We start from the raw sequence: 23,211 nt of genomic DNA on the forward strand, positions 1-23,211 counted from the left end.
CAGTGCAGTAATGGGAGTGCCAGTTCACTAGGGGAAGAAACTAACCCCTATTACTAGAGCAAGTGCACTAGGGGGAGAATGGAAACCTTTACTATTGCAGTTAAGTGCACTATAGGGAGAGTGTAACCCCTATTGCCAGTGCACTTATGGGAGTGTCAGTGCACTAGGGTGGTAATGTAACCCCTATTACTGCTGTTATGAGCACTAGGGGGAGAGTGTATCCCCTATTTCTAGTGTACTAGTGTGAGTATTAGTGCACTGGGGAGAGAATGTAACACCTATTAATGCTGTTAAGTGCACTAGGGGGAGAAAGTAACCCCTATTGCATGTGCAATACTGGGAGTGCAGTTGCACTAGGGGGAGAATGTAACCCCTATCACTGCTGGAAAGTGCACTAGGGGGAGACTGTAACCCCTATTGTCAATAAAATAGTGGGAGTGGCATTGCACTAGGGGGAGAATTAAACCCCTATAACTGCTGGTAAGTGCACTAGGGGGAGAATGTAACCCCTTTCACTGCTGCTAAATGCACTAAGGGTAGAATGTAACACCTACTGGCACTGCACTAGTGGGAGTGCCATTCCATCAGGGGGAGAATGTAACCCCTATTACTTGTGCTAAGTGCACTAGGGGGAGAAGGTAACCCTTTTTGCCAGTGAAATAGTGGGGGTGTCATTGCACTAGTGGGAGAATGTAACCCCTATTACTGATGCTAAGTGCACTAGGTGGAGAATGTAACCACTATGTCTAGTGTACTAGTTAGTGTACCATTGCACTAGGGGGAGAAAGTAACCCCTACTGCTGCTGTTAGGTGCAATGGGGGATAATGTAATCCCTATTATTGCTTTTAAGTTCACTAGGGGGAGTGTAACCACTATTGCCAGTGCAGTAATGGGAGTGCCAGTACACTAGGGGAAGAAACTAACCCCTATTACTAGAGCAAGTGCACTAGGGGGATAATGGAAACCTTTACTATTGCAGTTAAGTGCACTATAGGGAGAGTGTAACCCCTATTGCCAGTGCACTCATGGGAGTGTCAGTGCACTAGGGGGGTAATGTAACCCCTATTACTGCTCCTATGTGCACTAGGTGGATAATGAAAATGCTATAACTGCTGCTAAGTGCACTAGGTGGAGAATATAACCCCTATTTCCAATGTACTAGTTGGAGAACCAGTGCGCTAGAGGAAGAATAGAACCTCTATTGCCAGTGAAATAGTGGGGGCACAATTGCAATAGGGGGAGAATGCAACTCAAATTACTGCTGCTAAGTGCACTATGGGGAGAATGTATCCCCTGTTGCCAGTAAAATTGTGGGAGTGCCATTACACTAGTGTGCGAATGTAAGCCTTATTACTGCTGCTAAGTGCACTGTGGGAAGAATGTAACCTCTATTGCCAGTGTACTAGTGAGACTAACAGTGAACTAAAGGTATAATGTGACCCATATTACTGCTGCTAATTGCACTAGTGGGAGAATGTAACCCCTATTGCCAGTGATATAGTGGGAGTACCATTGCACTAGGGGTCAAAGTAGCCCCTATTTCTACTGCTAAGTGCATTAGAGAATATAACCCCTATTGTCAATTTACTAGTTGGAGTACCAGTAAAGTAGGGGGAGAATTTAACTCCTAATATCAGTGAAAAAGTTGAAGTGCCATTGCATTAGGGAGAGAATATAGCCCCTATTACTGCTGCTTAGAGCACTAGGGAGAGAGTGTAAAACCTATTACCCATAAAATAGAGATTGCATATCATTGCACTAGGGGGAGAATGTAACCCCTTTTACTGCTGCTAAATGCACTAGGGGGAGAATATAACCAAAATTGCCAGTGCACTAGTGGGAGTATCAGTACACTAGAGGGAGAATGTAACCCCTTTTATGGCTGTTAAGTGCACTAGGGAGAGAATGTAACCGCTATTGCCAGTGAAATAGTGGGAGTGCAATTGCACTAGGAGAGAATGTAACCCCTATTACTGCTGCTAAGTGCACCATATATAGAATGTAACCCATATTGTCAATATACTAGTTGGAGTACCAGTGCAGTGGGGGGTGTATGAAACCCCTATTACTGCTGCTAAGTGCACTAGTGGGAGAATGTACTCCTTATTACTGCTGCTAAGTGCACTATAGAGAGAATATAACCCCTATTTTCAGTGTACTAGTGTGAGTACCAGTGTAGTGGGGGGAGAATGTAACCCCTTTGACGGCTGTTAAGTGAACTAGGGGGAGAATGGAACCCCTATTGACAGTGAAATAGTGGGAGTGTCATTGCACTAGAAGTAGAATGTTACCCCTATTACTGCTGCTAAATGCACTAGAGGAAGAATGTAACTCCTATTGATAGTGTACTATTAAGATTTTCATTAAACTAGGGGAGAATGTAACTCCTATAACTGCTGTTAAGTGCACAAGGGGAGAGTGTAATCCCTATTGCCAGTTCTCTAATGGGAGTGCCAGTGCACTTGGGGGGAATGTAACCCATATTACTGATGTTAGTGCAATAGGGGAGAGTGTAAACCCTATTACTGATTAGTGCACTAAGGAAAAACGTATCCCCTTTTGCCAGTGAAATAATGGGGGTGCCATTGCACTAGGTGGAGAATGTAACCCATATCACTGCTGCTAAGTGCACTAGGGGGAGAATGCAAACCATATTATCAGTGTACTAGTTGGAGTACCAGTGCACTGGGGTTACAATGTAGACCCTACTGCTGCAGTTTAGTGCACTAGGGGGATAATATAACCCCTATTGCCAGGGAACTTGGAGTGCCAGTTCACAAGGGGGAGAATGTAACCTCTATTGCCAGAGTACTAGTGGGAGTGCCATTGCACTAGGGGAGTATGTAACCTATATTACTGTTGTTAAATGCACTAGGGGAGAGTGTATCCCCTATTGCCAGTGCACTAGTGGGAGAACCAGTGCACTAGGGGGAGAATATAACACCTATTACAGCTGTTAAGTGCACTGGGGGGAATGTTATCCCTATTGCCAGTGCACTAGTGGGAGTGCAAGTGCACTAGGGGGAGAATATAACCCATATATCTGCTGTTAAGTGCACTAGGGAGAGAATGTAACCCCTATTGCCAGTGTACTAGTGGGAGTGCTAGAGTACTAGGGGGAGAATGTAACTCCTATTTCCAGTGTACTAGTTGCAGTACCAGTGCACTAGGGGGAGAATGTAACCCTTATCACTGCTGCTAAGTGCACAAGGGGAAGAATGTAAACCCAATTGTCAGTGAAACAAAGGGAGTACCAGTGCTCTAGTTGGAGAATGTAACCCCTATTTCAAGTGTACTAGTTGGAGTACCAGTGTACTAGGGGAGAATAGGAAAAGGTTTTTGTTGGAACCACACCAGTCTTAGATACACAAATGATGTCCTCTGAAAAACTGAATTAGTATCACAGAATTGCTTCTAAATATAGCAAGCATGCACATATGGATCAACAGTCCTCTTGCATGTGTGTGTTGCTTTCAGTGGTGCTCCCTCAAGTTGAAACATGTCAGAAAAAAGGGGTCAAAAAAGGAATTGGAAAGTAGACTCTTGTGTGGGAGCACTTTAATTCAGAAGATTTAATATATTATGTTCAATGTTGGTAAAATCATAGCTTTATAAAAAAAATTATTAAAACTAAATTGTGTAAATCAATAACTTCGTGAAAATATAACAAATTATATAATTAGTGGTATGAATACCACAATATACAAAGAGCCAGAAATTAATACCCATGGCTAATTAAATGTTATCACATGATTACATAATGTTCCTCATATAGTATACGGCCATCATTTGTTCTGCAGATATCCAATAAGGAAATGTTTGTCGCAGAATATATTTCACTAGGGAAGAATGTAAGCCCTATCACTGCTGCTAATTGCACTAGGGGGAGAATGTAGCCCCTATTGCCAGTATACTACTTGGAGTACCTATGCATTGGGGTTACAATGTAACCCCTATTACTGCAGTTTAGTGCACTAGGGAGATAATGTAATCCATATTGCCAATGCACTAGTAGGAGTGCCAGTGCACTAGGGGAGAATATAACCTCTATTGCTAGTGTACTATTGGGAGTGCCATTGCACTAGGGGGAGTTTGTAACCCCTATTACTGTTGTTAAGTGCACTAGGGGGAGAGTGTATCCCCTATTTCCAGTGTACTAGTGAGAGTATTAGTGCACTAGGGGGAGAATGTAACACCTATTAATGCTGTTAAGTGCACTAGGGGGAGAAAGTAACCCCTATTGCATGTGCAATACTGGGAGTGCAGTTGCACTAGGGGAGAATGTAACCCCTATCACTGCTGCTAAGTGCACTAGGGGGAGACTGTAACCCCTATTGCCAATGAAATAGTGGGAGTGGCATTGCACTAGGGGGAGAATTAAACCCCTATAACTGCTGTTAAGTGCACTAGGGGGAGAATGTAACCCCTTTCACTGCTGCTAAGTGCAGTAAGGGTAGAATGTAACACCTACTGGCACTGCACTAGTGGGAGTGCAATTCCATCAGGGGGAGAATGTAACCCCTATTACTTGTGCTAAGTGCACTAGGGGGAGAAGGTAACCCTTTTTGCCAGTGAAATAGTGGGGGTGCCATTGCACTAGTGGGAGAATGTAACCCCTATTACTGATGCTAAGTGCACTAGGTGGAGAATGTAACTGCTATGTCTAGTGTACTAGTTAGTGTACCATTGCACTAGGGGGAGAAAGTAACCCCTACTGCTGCTGTTAGGTGCAATGGGGGAGAATGTAATCCCTATTATTGCTTTTAAGTTCACTAGGGGGAGTGTAACCACTATTGCCAGTGCAGTAATGGGAGTGACAGTTCACTAGGGGAAGAAACTAACCCCTATTACTAGAGCAAGTGCACTAGGGGGAGAATGGAAACCTTTACTATTGCAGTTAAGTGCACTATAGGGAGAGTGTAACCCCTATTGCCAGTGCACTTATGGGAGTGTCAGTGCACTAGGGTGGTAATGTAACCCCTATTACTGCTGTTATGAGCACTAGGGGGAGAGTGTATCCCCTATTTCTAGTGTACTAGTGTGAGTATTAGTGCACTGGGGAGAGAATGTAACCCCTATTACTGCTCCTATGTGCACTAGGTGGATAATGAAAATGCTATAACTGCTGCTAAGTGCACTAGGTGGAGAATATAACCCCTATTTCCAATGTACTAGTTGGAGAACCAGTGCGCTAGAGGAAGAATAGAACCTCTATTGCCAGTGAAATAGTGGGGGCACAATTGCAATAGGGGGAGAATGCAACTCAAATTACTGCTGCTAAGTGCACTATGGGGAGAATGTATCCCCTGTTGCCAGTAAAATTGTGGGAGTGCCATTACACTAGTGTGCGAATGTAAGCCTTATTACTGCTGCTAAGTGCACTGTGGGAAGAATGTAACCTCTATTGCCAGTGTACTAGTGAGACTAACAGTGAACTAAAGGGATAATGTGACCCATATTACTGCTGCTAATTGCACTAGTGGGAGAATGTAACCCCTATTGCCAGTAATATAGTGGGAGTACCATTGCACTAGGGGTCAAAGTAGCCCCTATTTCTACTGCTAAGTGCATTAGAGAATATAACCCCTATTGTCAATTTACTAGTTGGAGTACCAGTAAAGTAGGGGGAGAATTTAACTCCTAATATCAGTGAAAAAGTTGAAGTGCCATTGCATTAGGGAGAGAATATAGCCCCTATTACTGCTGCTTAGAGCACTAGGGAGAGAGTGTAAAACCTATTACCCATAAAATAGAGATTGCATATCATTGCACTAGGGGGAGAATGTAACCCCTTTTACTGCTGCTAGGTGCACTAGGGGGAGAATATAACCAAAATTGCCAGTGCACTAGTGGGAGTATCAGTACACTAGAGGGAGAATGTAACCCCTTTTATGGCTGTTAAGTGCACTAGGGAGAGAATGTAACCGCTATTGCCAGTGAAATAGTGGGAGTGCAATTGCACTAGGAGAGAATGTAACCCCTATTACTGCTGCTAAGTGCACCCTATATAGAATGTAACCCATATTGTCAATATACTAGTTGGAGTACCAGTGCAGTGGGGGGTGTATGAAACCCTTATTACTGCTGCTAAGTGCACTAGTGGGAGAATGTACTCCTTATTACTGCTGCTAAGTGCACTATAGAGAGAATATAACCCCTATTTTCAGTGTACTAGTGTGAGTACCAGTGTAGTGGGGGGAGAATGTAACCCCTTTGACGGCTGTTAAGTGAACTAGGGGGAGAATGGAACCCCTATTGACAGTGAAATAGTGGGAGTGTCATTGCACTAGAAGTAGAATGTTACCCCTATTACTGCTGCTAAATGCACTAGAGGAAGAATGTAACTCCTATTGATAGTGTACTATTAAGATTTTCATTAAACTAGGGGAGAATGTAACTCCTATAACTGCTGTTAAGTGCACAAGGGGAGAGTGTAATCCCTATTGCCAGTTCTCTAATGGGAGTGCCAGTGCACTTGGGGGGAATGTAACCCATATTACTGATGTTAGTGCAATAGGGGAGAGTGTAAACCCTATTACTGATTAGTGCACTAAGGAAAAACGTATCCCCTTTTGCCAGTGAAATAATGGGGGTGCCATTGCACTAGGTGGAGAATGTAACCCATATCACTGCTGCTAAGTGCACTAGGGGGAGAATGCAAACCATATTATCAGTGTACTAGTTGGAGTACCAGTGCACTGGGGTTACAATGTAGACCCTACTGCTGCAGTTTAGTGCACTAGGGGGATAATATAACCCCTATTGCCAGGGAACTTGGAGTGCCAGTTCACAAGGGGGAGAATGTAACCTCTATTGCCAGAGTACTAGTGGGAGTGCCATTGCACTAGGGGAGTATGTAACCCATATTACTGTTGTTAAATGCACTAGGGGAGAGTGTATCCCCTATTGCCAGTGCACTAGTGGGAGAACCAGTGCACTAGGGGGAGAATATAACACCTATTACAGCTGTTAAGTGCACTGGGGGGAATGTTATCCCTATTGCCAGTGCACTAGTGGGAGTGCAAGTGCACTAGGGGGAGAATATAACCCATATATCTGCTGTTAAGTGCACTAGGGAGAGAATGTAACCCCTATTGCCAGTGTACTAGTGGGAGTGCTAGAGTACTAGGGGGAGAATGTAACTCCTATTTCCAGTGTACTAGTTGCAGTACCAGTGCACTAGGGGGAGAATGTAACCCTTATCACTGCTGCTAAGTGCACAAGGGGAAGAATGTAAACCCAATTGTCAGTGAAACAAAGGGAGTACCAGTGCTCTAGTTGGAGAATGTAACCCCTATTTCAAGTGTACTAGTTGGAGTACCAGTGTACTAGGGGAGAATAGGAAAAGGTTTTTGTTGGAACCACACCAGTCTTAGATACACAAATGATGTCCTCTGAAAAACTGAATTAGTATCACAGAATTGCTTCTAAATATAGCAAGCATGCACATATGGATCAACAGTCCTCTTGCATGTGTGTGTTGCTTTCAGTGGTGCTCCCTCAAGTTGAAACATGTCAGAAAAAAGGGGTCAAAAAAGGAATTGGAAAGTAGACTCTTGTGTGGGAGCACTTTAATTCAGAAGATTTAATATATTATGTTCAATGTTGGTAAAATCATAGCTTTATAAAAAAATTTATTAAAACTAAATTGTGTAAATCAATAACTTCGTGAAAATATAACAAATTATATAATTAGTGGTATGAATACCACAATATACAAAGAGCCAGAAATTAATACCCATGGCTAATTAAATGTTATCACATGATTACATAATGTTCCTCATATAGTATACGGCCATCATTTGTTCTGCAGATATCCAATTAGGAAATGTTTGTCGCAGAATATATTTCACTAGGGAAGAATGTAAGCCCTATCACTGCTGCTAATTGCACTAGGGGGAGAATGTAGCCCCTATTGCCAGTATACTACTTGGAGTACCTATGCATTGGGGTTACAATGTAACCCCTATTACTGCAGTTTAGTGCACTAGGGAGATAATGTAATCCATATTGCCAATGCACTAGTAGGAGTGCCAGTGCACTAGGGGGGAATATAACCTCTATTGCTAGTGTACTATTGGGAGTGCCATTGCACTAGGGGGAGTTTGTAACCCCTATTACTGTTGTTAAGTGCACTAGGGGGAGAGTGTATCCCCTATTTCCAGTGTACTAGTGAGAGTATTAGTGCACTAGGGGGAGAATGTAACACCTATTAATGCTGTTAAGTGCACTAGGGGGAGAAAGTAACCCCTATTGCATGTGCAATACTGGGAGTGCAGTTGCACTAGGGGAGAATGTAACCCCTATCACTGCTGCTAAGTGCACTAGGGGGAGACTGTAACCCTATTGCCAATGAAATAGTGGGAGTGGCATTGCACTAGGGGGAGAATTAAACCCCTATAACTGCTGTTAAGTGCACTAGGGGGAGAATGTAACCCCTTTCACTGCTGCTAAGTGCACTAAGGGTAGAATGTAACACCTACTGGCACTGCACTAGTGGGAGTGCAATTCCATCAGGGGGAGAATGTAACCCCTATTACTTGTGCTAAGTGCACTAGGGGGAGAAGGTAACCCTTTTTGCCAGTGAAATAGTGGGGGTGCCATTGCACTAGTGGGAGAATGTAACCCCTATTACTGATGCTAAGTGCACTAGGTGGAGAATGTAACTGCTATGTCTAGTGTACTAGTTAGTGTACCATTGCACTAGGGGGAGAAAGTAACCCCTACTGCTGCTGTTAGGTGCAATGGGGGAGAATGTAATCCCTATTATTGCTTTTAAGTTCACTAGGGGGAGTGTAACCACTATTGCCAGTGCAGTAATGGGAGTGACAGTTCACTAGGGGAAGAAACTAACCCCTATTACTAGAGCAAGTGCACTAGGGGGAGAATGGAAACCTTTACTATTGCAGTTAAGTGCACTATAGGGAGAGTGTAACCCCTATTGCCAGTGCACTTATGGGAGTGTCAGTGCACTAGGGTGGTAATGTAACCCCTATTACTGCTGTTATGAGCACTAGGGGGAGAGTGTATCCCCTATTTCTAGTGTACTAGTGTGAGTATTAGTGCACTGGGGAGAGAATGTAACACCTATTAATGCTGTTAAGTGCACTAGGGGGAGAAAGTAACCCCTATTGCATGTGCAATACTGGGAGTGCAGTTGCACTAGGGGGAGAATGTAACCCCTATCACTGCTGGAAAGTGCACTAGGGGGAGACTGTAACCCCTATTGTCAATAAAATAGTGGGAGTGGCATTGCACTAGGGGGAGAATTAAACCCCTATAACTGCTGGTAAGTGCACTAGGGGGAGAATGTAACCCCTTTCACTGCTGCTAAATGCACTAAGGGTAGAATGTAACACCTACTGGCACTGCACTAGTGGGAGTGCCATTCCATCAGGGGGAGAATGTAACCCCTATTACTTGTGCTAAGTGCACTAGGGGGAGAAAGTAACCCTTTTTGCCAGTGAAATAGTGGGGGTGCCATTGCACTAGTGGGAGAATGTAACCCCTATTACTGATGCTAAGTGCACTAGGTGGAGAATGTAACCGCTATGTCTAGTGTACTAGTTAGTGTACCATTGCACTAGGGGGAGAAAGTAACCCCTACTGCTGCTGTTAGGTGCAATGGGGGATAATGTAATCCCTATTATTGCTTTTAAGTTTACTAGGGGGAGTGTAACCACTATTGCCAGTGCAGTAATGGGAGTGCCAGTACACTAGGGGAAGAAACTAACCCCTATTACTAGAGCAAGTGCACTAGGGGGATAATGGAAACCTTTACTATTGCAGTTAAGTGCACTATAGGGAGAGTGTAACCCCTATTGCCAGTGCACTCATGGGAGTGTCAGTGCACTAGGGGGGTAATGTAACCCCTATTACTGCTCCTATGTGCACTAGGTGGATAATGAAAATGCTATAACTGCTGCTAAGTGCACTAGGTGGAGAATATAACCCCTATTTCCAATGTACTAGTTGGAGAACCAGTGTGCTAGAGGAAGAATAGAACCTCTATTGCCAGTGAAATAGTGGGGGCACAATTGCAATAGGGGGAGAATGCAACTCAAATTACTGCTGCTAAGTGCACTGTGGGGAGAATGTATCCCCTGTTGCCAGTAAAATTGTGGGAGTGCCATTACACTAGTGTGCGAATGTAAGCCTTATTACTGCTGCTAAGTGCACTGTGGGAAGAATGTAACCTCTATTGCCAGTGTACTAGTGAGACTAACAGTGAACTAAAGGTATAATGTGACCCATATTACTGCTGCTAATTGCACTAGTGGGAGAATGTAACCCCTATTGCCAGTGATATAGTGGGAGTACCATTGCACTAGGGGTCAAAGTAGCCCCTATTTCTACTGCTAAGTGCATTAGAGAATATAACCCCTATTGTCAATTTACTAGTTGGAGTACCAGTAAAGTAGGGGGAGAATTTAACTCCTAATATCAGTGAAAAAGTTGAAGTGCCATTGCATTAGGGAGAGAATATAGCCCCTATTACTGCTGCTTAGAGCACTAGGGAGAGAGTGTAAAACCTATTACCCATAAAATAGAGATTGCATATCATTGCACTAGGGGGAGAATGTAACCCCTTTTACTGCTGCTAGGTGCACTAGGGGGAGAATATAACCAAAATTGCCAGTGCACTAGTGGGAGTATCAGTACACTAAAGGGAGAATGTAACCCCTTTTATGGCTGTTAAGTGCACTAGGGAGAGAATGTAACCGCTATTGCCAGTGAAATAGTGGGAGTGCAATTGCACTAGGAGAGAATGTAACCCCTATTACTGCTGCTAAGTGCACCATATATAGAATGTAACCCATATTGTCAATATACTAGTTGGAGTACCAGTGCAGTGGGGGGTGTATGAAACCCCTATTACTGCTGCTAAGTGCACTAGTGGGAGAATGTACTCCTTATTACTGCTGCTAAGTGCACTATAGAGAGAATATAACCCCTATTTTCAGTGTACTAGTGTGAGTACCAGTGTAGTGGGGGGAGAATGTAACCCCTTTGACGGCTGTTAAGTGAACTAGGGGGAGAATGGAACCCCTATTGACAGTGAAATAGTGGGAGTGTCATTGCACTAGAAGTAGAATGTTACCCCTATTACTGCTGCTAAATGCACTAGAGGAAGAATGTAACTCCTATTGATAGTGTACTATTAAGATTTTCATTAAACTAGGGGAGAATGTAACTCCTATAACTGCTGTTAAGTGCACAAGGGGAGAGTGTAATCCCTATTGCCAGTTCTCTAATGGGAGTGCCAGTGCACTTGGGGGGAATGTAACCCATATTACTGATGTTAGTGCAATAGGGGAGAGTGTAAACCCTATTACTGATTAGTGCACTAAGGGAAAATGTATCCCCTTTTGCCAGTGAAATAATGGGGGTGCCATTGCACTAGGTGGAGAATGTAACCCATATCACTGCTGCTAAGTGCACTAGGGGGAGAATGCAAACCATATTATCAGTGTACTAGTTGGAGTACCAGTGCACTGGGGTTACAATGTAGACCCTACTGCTGCAGTTTAGTGCACTAGGGGGATAATATAACCCCTATTGCCAGTGAATTTGGAGTGCCAGTTCACAAGGGGGAGAATGTAACCTCTATTGCCAGAGTACTAGTGGGAGTGCCATTGCACTAGGGGAGTATGTAACCCATATTACTGTTGTTAAATGCACTAGGGGAGAGTGTATCCCCTATTGCCAGTGCACTAGTGGGAGAACCAGTGCACTAGGGGGAGAATATAACACCTATTACAGCTGTTAAGTGCACTGGGGGGAATGTTATCCCTATTGCCAGTGCACTAGTGGGAGTGCAAGTGCACTAGGGGGAGAATATAACCCATATATCTGCTGTTAAGTGCACTAGGGAGAGAATGTAACCCCTATTGCCAGTGTACTAGTGGGAGTGCTAGAGTACTAGGGGGAGAATGTAACTCCTATTTCCAGTGTACTAGTTGCAGTACCAGTGCACTAGGGGGAGAATGTAACCCTTATCACTGCTGCTAAGTGCACAAGGGGAAGAATGTAAACCCAATTGTCAGTGAAACAAAGGGAGTACCAGTGCTCTAGTTGGAGAATGTAACCCCTATTTCAAGTGTACTAGTTGGAGTACCAGTGTACTAGGGGAGAATAGGAAAAGGTTTTTGTTGGAACCACACCAGTCTTAGATACACAAATGATGTCCTCTGAAAAACTGAATTAGTATCACAGAATTGCTTCTAAATATAGCAAGCATGCACATATGGATCAACAGTCCTCTTGCATGTGTGTGTTGCTTTCAGTGGTGCTCCCTCAAGTTGAAACATGTCAGAAAAAAGGGGTCAAAAAAGGAATTGGAAAGTAGACTCTTGTGTGGGAGCACTTTAATTCAGAAGATTTAATATATTATGTTCAATGTTGGTAAAATCATAGCTTTATAAAAAAATTTATTAAAACTAAATTGTGTAAATCAATAACTTCGTGAAAATATAACAAATTATATAATTAGTGGTATGAATACCACAATATACAAAGAGCCAGAAATTAATACCCATGGCTAATTAAATGTTATCACATGATTACATAATGTTCCTCATATAGTATACGGCCATCATTTGTTCTGCAGATATCCAATTAGGAAATGTTTGTCGCAGAATATATTTCACTAGGGAAGAATGTAAGCCCTATCACTGCTGTTAATTGCACTAGGGGGAGAATGTAGCCCCTATTGCCAGTATACTACTTGGAGTACCTATGCATTGGGGTTACAATGTAACCCCTATTACTGCAGTTTAGTGCACTAGGGAGATAATGTAATCCATATTGCCAATGCACTAGTAGGAGTGCCAGTGCACTAGGGGAGAATATAACCTCTATTGCTAGTGTACTATTGGGAGTGCCATTGCACTAGGGGGAGTTTGTAACCCCTATTACTGTTGTTAAGTGCACTAGGGGGAGAGTGTATCCCCTATTTCCAGTGTACTAGTGAGAGTATTAGTGCACTAGGGGGAGAATGTAACACCTATTAATGCTGTTAAGTGCACTAGGGGGAGAAAGTAACCCCTATTGCATGTGCAATACTGGGAGTGCAGTTGCACTAGGGGAGAATGTAACCCCTATCACTGCTGCTAAGTGCACTAGGGGGAGACTGTAACCCCTATTGCCAATGAAATAGTGGGAGTGGCATTGCACTAGGGGGAGAATTAAACCCCTATAACTGCTGTTAAGTGCGCTAGGGGGAGAATGTAACCCCTTTCACTGCTGCTAAGTGCACTAAGGGTAGAATGTAACACCTACTGGCACTGCACTAGTGGGAGTGCAATTCCATCAGGGGGAGAATGTAACCCCTATTACTTGTGCTAAGTGCACTAGGGGGAGAAGGTAACCCTTTTTGCCAGTGAAATAGTGGGGGTGCCATTGCACTAGTGGAAGAATGTAACCCCTATTACTGATGCTAAGTGCACTAGGTGGAGAATGTAACTGCTATGTCTAGTGTACTAGTTAGTGTACCATTGCACTAGGGGGAGAAAGTAACCCCTACTGCTGCTGTTAGGTGCAATGGGGGAGAATGTAATCCCTATTATTGCTTTTAAGTTCACTAGGGGGAGTGTAACCACTATTGCCAGTGCAGTAATGGGAGTGACAGTTCACTAGGGGAAGAAACTAACCCCTATTACTAGAGCAAGTGCACTAGGGGGAGAATGGAAACCTTTACTATTGCAGTTAAGTGCACTATAGGGAGAGTGTAACCCCTATTGCCAGTGCACTTATGGGAGTGTCAGTGCACTAGGGTGGTAATGTAACCCCTATTACTGCTGTTATGAGCACTAGGGGGAGAGTGTATCCCCTATTTCTAGTGTACTAGTGTGAGTATTAGTGCACTGGGGAGAGAATGTAACACCTATTAATGCTGTTAAGTGCACTAGGGGGAGAAAGTAACCCCTATTGCATGTGCAATACTGGGAGTGCAGTTGCACTAGGGGGAGAATGTAACCCCTATCACTGCTGGAAAGTGCACTAGGGGGAGACTGTAACCCCTATTGTCAATAAAATAGTGGGAGTGGCATTGCACTAGGGGGAGAATTAAACCCCTATAACTGCTGGTAAGTGCACTAGGGGGAGAATGTAACCCCTTTCACTGCTGCTAAATGCACTAAGGGTAGAATGTAACACCTACTGGCACTGCACTAGTGGGAGTGCCATTCCATCAGGGGGAGAATGTAACCCCTATTACTTGTGCTAAGTGCACTAGGGGGAGAAAGTAACCCTTTTTGCCAGTGAAATAGTGGGGGTGCCATTGCACTAGTGGGAGAATGTAACCCCTATTACTGATGCTAAGTGCACTAGGTGGAGAATGTAACCGCTATGTCTAGTGTACTAGTTAGTGTACCATTGCACTAGGGGGAGAAAGTAACCCCTACTGCTGCTGTTAGGTGCAATGGGGGATAATGTAATCCCTATTATTGCTTTTAAGTTTACTAGGGGGAGTGTAACCACTATTGCCAGTGCAGTAATGGGAGTGCCAGTACACTAGGGGAAGAAACTAACCCCTATTACTAGAGCAAGTGCACTAGGGGGATAATGGAAACCTTTACTATTGCAGTTAAGTGCACTATAGGGAGAGTGTAACCCCTATTGCCAGTGCACTCATGGGAGTGTCAGTGCACTAGGGGGGTAATGTAACCCCTATTACTGCTCCTATGTGCACTAGGTGGATAATGAAAATGCTATAACTGCTGCTAAGTGCACTAGGTGGAGAATATAACCCCTATTTCCAATGTACTAGTTGGAGAACCAGTGCGCTAGAGGAAGAATAGAACCTCTATTGCCAGTGAAATAGTGGGGGCACAATTGCAATAGGGGGAGAATGCAACTCAAATTACTGCTGCTAAGTGCACTATGGGGAGAATGTATCCCCTGTTGCCAGTAAAATTGTGGGAGTGCCATTACACTAGTGTGTGAATGTAAGCCTTATTACTGCTGCTAAGTGCACTGTGGGAAGAATGTAACCTCTATTGCCAGTGTACTAGTGAGACTAACAGTGAACTAAAGGTATAATGTGACCCATATTACTGCTGCTAATTGCACTAGTGGGAGAATGTAACCCCTATTGCCAGTGACATAGTGGGAGTACCATTGCACTAGGGGTCAAAGTAGCCCCTATTTCTACTGCTAAGTGCATTAGAGAATATAACCCCTATTGTCAATTTACTAGTTGGAGTACCAGTAAAGTAGGGGGAGAATTTAACTCCTAATATCAGTGAAAAAGTTGAAGTGCCATTGCATTAGGGAGAGAATATAGCCCCTATTACTGCTGCTTAGAGCACTAGGGAGAGAGTGTAAAACCTATTACCCATAAAATAGAGATTGCATATCATTGCACTAGGGGGAGAATGTAACCCCTTTTACTGCTGCTAGGTGCACTAGGGGGAGAATATAACCAAAATTGCCAGTGCACTAGTGGGAGTATCAGTACACTAGAGGGAGAATGTAACCCCTTTTATGGCTGTTAAGTGCACTAGGGAGAGAATGTAACCGCTATTGCCAGTGAAATAGTGGGAGTGCAATTGCACTAGGAGAGAATGTAACCCCTATTACTGCTGCTAAGTGCACCATATATAGAATGTAACCCATATTGTCAATATACTAGTTGGAGTACCAGTGCAGTGGGGGGTGTATGAAACCCCTATTACTGCTGCTAAGTGCACTAGTGGGAGAATGTACTCCTTATTACTGCTGCTAAGTGCACTATAGAGAGAATATAACCCCTATTTTCAGTGTACTAGTGTGAGTACCAGTGTAGTGGGGGGAGAATGTAACCCCTTTGACGGCTGTTAAGTGAACTAGGGGGAGAATGGAACCCCTATTGACAGTGAAATAGTGGGAGTGTCATTGCACTAGAAGTAGAATGTTACCCCTATTACTGCTGCTAAATGCACTAGAGGAAGAATGTAACTCCTATTGATAGTGTACTATTAAGATTTTCATTAAACTAGGGGAGAATGTAACTCCTATAACTGCTGTTAAGTGCACAAGGGGAGAGTGTAATCCCTATTGCCAGTTCTCTAATGGGAGTGCCAGTGCACTTGGGGGGAATGTAACCCATATTACTGATGTTAGTGCAATAGGGGAGAGTGTAAACCCTATTACTGATTAGTGCACTAAGGGAAAATGTATCCCCTTTTGCCAGTGAAATAATGGGGGTGCCATTGCACTAGGTGGAGAATGTAACCCATATCACTGCTGCTAAGTGCACTAGGGGGAGAATGCAAACCATATTATCAGTGTACTAGTTGGAGTACCAGTGCACTGGGGTTACAATGTAGACCCTACTGCTGCAGTTTAGTGCACTAGGGGGATAATATAACCCCTATTGCCAGTGAATTTGGAGTGCCAGTTCACAAGGGGGAGAATGTAACCTCTATTGCCAGAGTACTAGTGGGAGTGCCATTGCACTAGGGGAGTATGTAACCCATATTACTGTTGTTAAATGCACTAGGGGAGAGTGTATCCCCTATTGCCAGTGCACTAGTGGGAGAACCAGTGCACTAGGGGGAGAATATAACACCTATTACAGCTGTTAAGTGCACTGGGGGGAATGTTATCCCTATTGCCAGTGCACTAGTGGGAGTGCAAGTGCACTAGGGGGAGAATATAACCCATATATCTGCTGTTAAGTGCACTAGGGAGAGAATGTAACCCCTATTGCCAGTGTACTAGTGGGAGTGCTAGAGTACTAGGGGGAGAATGTAACTCCTATTTCCAGTGTACTAGTTGCAGTACCAGTGCACTAGGGGGAGAATGTAACCCTTATCACTGCTGCTAAGTGCACAAGGGGAAGAATGTAAACCCAATTGTCAGTGAAACAAAGGGAGTACCAGTGCTCTAGTTGGAGAATGTAACCCCTATTTCAAGTGTACTAGTTGGAGTACCAGTGTACTAGGGGAGAATAGGAAAAGGTTTTTGTTGGAACCACACCAGTCTTAGATACACAAATGATGTCCTCTGAAAAACTGAGTTAGTATCACAGAATTGCTTCTAAATATAGCAAGCATGCACATATGGATCAACAGTCCTCTTGCATGTGTGTGTTGCTTTCAGTGGTGCTCCCTCAAGTTGAAACATGTCAGAAAAAAGGGGTCAAAAAAGGAATTGGAAAGTAGACTCTTGTGTGGGAGCACTTTAATTCAGAAGATTTAATATATTATGTTCAATGTTGGTAAAATCATAGCTTTATAAAAAAATTTATTAAAACTAAATTGTGTAAATCAATAACTTCGTGAAAATATAACAAATTATATAATTAGTGGTATGAATACCACAATATACAAAGAGCCAGAAATTAATACCCATGGCTAATTAAATGTTATCACATGATTACATAATGTTCCTCATATAGTATACGGCCATCATTTGTTCTGCAGATATCCAATTAGGAAATGTTTGTCGCAGAATATATTTCACTAGGGAAGAATGTAAGCCCTATCACTGCTGTTAATTGCACTAGGGGGAGAATGTAGCCCCTATTGCCAGTATACTACTTGGAGTACCTATGCATTGGGGTTACAATGTAACCCCTATTACTGCAGTTTAGTGCACTAGGGAGATAATGTAATCCATATTGCCAATGCACTAGTAGGAGTGCCAGTGCACTAGGGGAGAATATAACCTCTATTGCTAGTGTACTATTGGGAGTGCCATTGCACTAGGGGGAGTTTGTAACCCCTATTACTGTTGTTAAGTGCACTAGGGGGAGAGTGTATCCCCTATTTCCAGTGTACTAGTGAGAGTATTAGTGCACTAGGGGGAGAATGTAACACCTATTAATGCTGTTAAGTGCACTAGGGGGAGAAAGTAACCCCTATTGCATGTGCAATACTGGGAGTGCAGTTGCACTAGGGGAGAATGTAACCCCTATCACTGCTGCTAAGTGCACTAGGGGGAGACTGTAACCCCTATTGCCAATGAAATAGTGGGAGTGGCATTGCACTAGGGGGAGAATTAAACCCCTATAACTGCTGTTAAGTGCGCTAGGGGGAGAATGTAACCCCTTTCACTGCTGCTAAGTGCACTAAGGGTAGAATGTAACACCTACTGGCACTGCACTAGTGGGAGTGCAATTCCATCAGGGGGAGAATGTAACCCCTATTACTTGTGCTAAGTGCACTAGGGGGAGAAGGTAACCCTTTTTGCCAGTGAAATAGTGGGGGTGCCATTGCACTAGTGGAAGAATGTAACCCCTATTACTGATGCTAAGTGCACTAGGTGGAGAATGTAACTGCTATGTCTAGTGTACTAGTTAGTGTACCATTGCACTAGGGGGAGAAAGTAACCCCTACTGCTGCTGTTAGGTGCAATGGGGGAGAATGTAATCCCTATTATTGCTTTTAAGTTCACTAGGGGGAGTGTAACCACTATTGCCAGTGCAGTAATGGGAGTGACAGTTCACTAGGGGAAGAAACTAACCCCTATTACTAGAGCAAGTGCACTAGGGGGAGAATGGAAACCTTTACTATTGCAGTTAAGTGCACTATAGGGAGAGTGTAACCCCTATTGCCAGTGCACTTATGGGAGTGTCAGTGCACTAGGGTGGTAATGTAACCCCTATTACTGCTGTTATGAGCACTAGGGGGAGAGTGTATCCCCTATTTCTAGTGTACTAGTGTGAGTATTAGTGCACTGGGGAGAGAATGTAACACCTATTAATGCTGTTAAGTGCACTAGGGGGAGAAAGTAACCCCTATTGCATGTGCAATACTGGGAGTGCAGTTGCACTAGGGGGAGAATGTAACCCCTATCACTGCTGGAAAGTGCACTAGGGGGAGACTGTAACCCCTATTGTCAATAAAATAGTGGGAGTGGCATTGCACTAGGGGGAGAATTAAACCCCTATAACTGCTGGTAAGTGCACTAGGGGGAGAATGTAACCCCTTTCACTGCTGCTAAATGCACTAAGGGTAGAATGTAACACCTACTGGCACTGCACTAGTGGGAGTGCCATTCCATCAGGGGGAGAATGTAACCCCTATTACTTGTGCTAAGTGCACTAGGGGGAGAAAGTAACCCTTTTTGCCAGTGAAATAGTGGGGGTGCCATTGCACTAGTGGGAGAATGTAACCCCTATTACTGATGCTAAGTGCACTAGGTGGAGAATGTAACCGCTATGTCTAGTGTACTAGTTAGTGTACCATTGCACTAGGGGGAGAAAGTAACCCCTACTGCTGCTGTTAGGTGCAATGGGGGATAATGTAATCCCTATTATTGCTTTTAAGTTTACTAGGGGGAGTGTAACCACTATTGCCAGTGCAGTAATGGGAGTGCCAGTACACTAGGGGAAGAAACTAACCCCTATTACTAGAGCAAGTGCACTAGGGGGATAATGGAAACCTTTACTATTGCAGTTAAGTGCACTATAGGGAGAGTGTAACCCCTATTGCCAGTGCACTCATGGGAGTGTCAGTGCACTAGGGGGGTAATGTAACCCCTATTACTGCTCCTATGTGCACTAGGTGGATAATGAAAATGCTATAACTGCTGCTAAGTGCACTAGGTGGAGAATATAACCCCTATTTCCAATGTACTAGTTGGAGAACCAGTGCGCTAGAGGAAGAATAGAACCTCTATTGCCAGTGAAATAGTGGGGGCACAATTGCAATAGGGGGAGAATGCAACTCAAATTACTGCTGCTAAGTGCACTATGGGGAGAATGTATCCCCTGTTGCCAGTAAAATTGTGGGAGTGCCATTACACTAGTGTGTGAATGTAAGCCTTATTACTGCTGCTAAGTGCACTGTGGGAAGAATGTAACCTCTATTGCCAGTGTACTAGTGAGACTAACAGTGAACTAAAGGTATAATGTGACCCATATTACTGCTGCTAATTGCACTAGTGGGAGAATGTAACCCCTATTGCCAGTGACATAGTGGGAGTACCATTGCACTAGGGGTCAAAGTAGCCCCTATTTCTACTGCTAAGTGCATTAGAGAATATAACCCCTATTGTCAATTTACTAGTTGGAGTACCAGTAAAGTAGGGGGAGAATTTAACTCCTAATATCAGTGAAAAAGTTGAAGTGCCATTGCATTAGGGAGAGAATATAGCCCCTATTACTGCTGCTTAGAGCACTAGGGAGAGAGTGTAAAACCTATTACCCATAAAATAGAGATTGCATATCATTGCACTAGGGGGAGAATGTAACCCCTTTTACTGCTGCTAGGTGCACTAGGGGGAGAATATAACCAAAATTGCCAGTGCACTAGTGGGAGTATCAGTACACTAGAGGGAGAATGTAACCCCTTTTATGGCTGTTAAGTGCACTAGGGAGAGAATGTAACCGCTATTGCCAGTGAAATAGTGGGAGTGCAATTGCACTAGGAGAGAATGTAACCCCTATTACTGCTGCTAAGTGCACCATATATAGAATGTAACCCATATTGTCAATATACTAGTTGGAGTACCAGTGCAGTGGGGGGTGTATGAAACCCCTATTACTGCTGCTAAGTGCACTAGTGGGAGAATGTACTCCTTATTACTGCTGCTAAGTGCACTATAGAGAGAATATAACCCCTATTTTCAGTGTACTAGTGTGAGTACCAGTGTAGTGGGGGGAGAATGTAACCCCTTTGACGGCTGTTAAGTGAACTAGGGGGAGAATGGAACCCCTATTGACAGTGAAATAGTGGGAGTGTCATTGCACTAGAAGTAGAATGTTACCCCTATTACTGCTGCTAAATGCACTAGAGGAAGAATGTAACTCCTATTGATAGTGTACTATTAAGATTTTCATTAAACTAGGGGAGAATGTAACTCCTATAACTGCTGTTAAGTGCACAAGGGGAGAGTGTAATCCCTATTGCCAGTTCTCTAATGGGAGTGCCAGTGCACTTGGGGGGAATGTAACCCATATTACTGATGTTAGTGCAATAGGGGAGAGTGTAAACCCTATTACTGATTAGTGCACTAAGGGAAAATGTATCCCCTTTTGCCAGTGAAATAATGGGGGTGCCATTGCACTAGGTGGAGAATGTAACCCATATCACTGCTGCTAAGTGCACTAGGGGGAGAATGCAAACCATATTATCAGTGTACTAGTTGGAGTACCAGTGCACTGGGGTTACAATGTAGACCCTACTGCTGCAGTTTAGTGCACTAGGGGGATAATATAACCCCTATTGCCAGTGAATTTGGAGTGCCAGTTCACAAGGGGGAGAATGTAACCTCTATTGCCAGAGTACTAGTGGGAGTGCCATTGCACTAGGGGAGTATGTAACCCATATTACTGTTGTTAAATGCACTAGGGGAGAGTGTATCCCCTATTGCCAGTGCACTAGTGGGAGAACCAGTGCACTAGGGGGAGAATATAACACCTATTACAGCTGTTAAGTGCACTGGGGGGAATGTTATCCCTATTGCCAGTGCACTAGTGGGAGTGCAAGTGCACTAGGGGGAGAATATAACCCATATATCTGCTGTTAAGTGCACTAGGGAGAGAATGTAACCCCTATTGCCAGTGTACTAGTGGGAGTGCTAGAGTACTAGGGGGAGAATGTAACTCCTATTTCCAGTGTACTAGTTGCAGTACCAGTGCACTAGGGGGAGAATGTAACCCTTATCACTGCTGCTAAGTGCACAAGGGGAAGAATGTAAACCCAATTGTCAGTGAAACAAAGGGAGTACCAGTGCTCTAGTTGGAGAATGTAACCCCTATTTCAAGTGTACTAGTTGGAGTACCAGTGTACTAGGGGAGAATAGGAAAAGGTTTTTGTTGGAACCACACCAGTCTTAGATACACAAATGATGTCCTCTGAAAAACTGAATTAGTATCACAGAATTGCTTCTAAATATAGCAAGCATGCACATATGGATCAACAGTCCTCTTGCATGTGTGTGTTGCTTTCAGTGGTGCTCCCTCAAGTTGAAACATGTCAGAAAAAAGGGGTCAAAAAAGGAATTGGAAAGTAGACTCTTGTGTGGGAGCACTTTAATTCAGAAGATTTAATATATTATGTTCAATGTTGGTAAAATCATAGCTTTATAAAAAAATTTATTAAAACTAAATTGTGTAAATCAATAACTTCGTGAAAATATAACAAATTATATAATTAGTGGTATGAATACCACAATATACAAAGAGCCAGAAATTAATACCCATGGCTAATTAAATGTTATCACATGATTACATAATGTTCCTCATATAGTATACGGCCATCATTTGTTCTGCAGATATCCAATTAGGAAATGTTTGTCGCAGAATATATTTCACTAGGGAAGAATGTAAGCCCTATCACTGCTGTTAATTGCACTAGGGGGAGAATGTAGCCCCTATTGCCAGTATACTACTTGGAGTACCTATGCATTGGGGTTACAATGTAACCCCTATTACTGCAGTTTAGTGCACTAGGGAGATAATGTAATCCATATTGCCAATGCACTAGTAGGAGTGCCAGTGCACTAGGGGAGAATATAACCTCTATTGCTAGTGTACTATTGGGAGTGCCATTGCACTAGGGGGAGTTTGTAACCCCTATTACTGTTGTTAAGTGCACTAGGGGGAGAGTGTATCCCCTATTTCCAGTGTACTAGTGAGAGTATTAGTGCACTAGGGGGAGAATGTAACACCTATTAATGCTGTTAAGTGCACTAGGGGGAGAAAGTAACCCCTATTGCATGTGCAATACTGGGAGTGCAGTTGCACTAGGGGAGAATGTAACCCCTATCACTGCTGCTAAGTGCACTAGGGGGAGACTGTAACCCCTATTGCCAATGAAATAGTGGGAGTGGCATTGCACTAGGGGGAGAATTAAACCCCTATAACTGCTGTTAAGTGCGCTAGGGGGAGAATGTAACCCCTTTCACTGCTGCTAAGTGCACTAAGGGTAGAATGTAACACCTACTGGCACTGCACTAGTGGGAGTGCAATTCCATCAGGGGGAGAATGTAACCCCTATTACTTGTGCTAAGTGCACTAGGTGGAGAATGTAACTGCTATGTCTAGTGTACTAGTTAGTGTACCATTGCACTAGGGGGAGAAAGTAACCCCTACTGCTGCTGTTAGGTGCAATGGGGGAGAATGTAATCCCTATTATTGCTTTTAAGTTCACTAGGGGGAGTGTAACCACTATTGCCAGTGCAGTAATGGGAGTGACAGTTCACTAGGGGAAGAAACTAACCCCTATTACTAGAGCAAGTGCACTAGGGGGAGAATGGAAACCTTTACTATTGCAGTT

At 43.6% G+C, this 23,211-nt stretch overlaps 1 long non-coding RNA gene across 1 annotated transcript in view; it reads left to right on the forward strand.

The window, feature by feature from the left end:
- The window catches only part of LOC135054692 (uncharacterized), a 220,646-nt gene that overhangs the window by 40,103 nt on the left and 157,332 nt on the right, over nt 1–23,211 (forward strand). The gene's annotated exons all lie outside the window — the stretch shown is intronic.

This window comes from Pseudophryne corroboree, chromosome 3 (genome assembly GCF_028390025.1).
Source record: "Pseudophryne corroboree isolate aPseCor3 chromosome 3, aPseCor3.hap2, whole genome shotgun sequence".
Taxonomy (NCBI): domain Eukaryota; kingdom Metazoa; phylum Chordata; class Amphibia; order Anura; family Myobatrachidae; genus Pseudophryne; species Pseudophryne corroboree.